Raw genomic sequence first — 366 nt, forward strand, 5'->3', positions numbered from 1 at the left:
AAGGTCAAATTAGATTAAAGATGTTTAGGCTGGTCATGGTGGCTCATGCCTGTAATCCCAGCACTTTGTCAGGCTGAGGCGGGCAGATCACTTGAGTCCAGGAGTTTGAGAACAGCCTGCGCAATAAGGCAAAACCTCCTCTGTACAAAAAATACAAAAAAAATTAGCTGGGTTTGGCAGCATGCGCCTGTAATCCCAGCTACTTGGGAGGCTGAGATGAGAGGATCACTTGAGCCCGGGAGGCAGAGGTTGCAGTGAGCTGAGATCAGACCACTGCGCTACAGCCTGGGTGACAGGCTCAAAAAATTTTTAAAAAGATGTTTGTTGTAACTTCTAAGGGAAGAATTAATAATTTTTTTTTTTTTT

The sequence above is a fragment of the Colobus angolensis genome, unplaced genomic scaffold, assembly GCF_000951035.1.
Source record: "Colobus angolensis palliatus isolate OR3802 unplaced genomic scaffold, Cang.pa_1.0 Scaffold510, whole genome shotgun sequence".
Taxonomy (NCBI): domain Eukaryota; kingdom Metazoa; phylum Chordata; class Mammalia; order Primates; family Cercopithecidae; genus Colobus; species Colobus angolensis.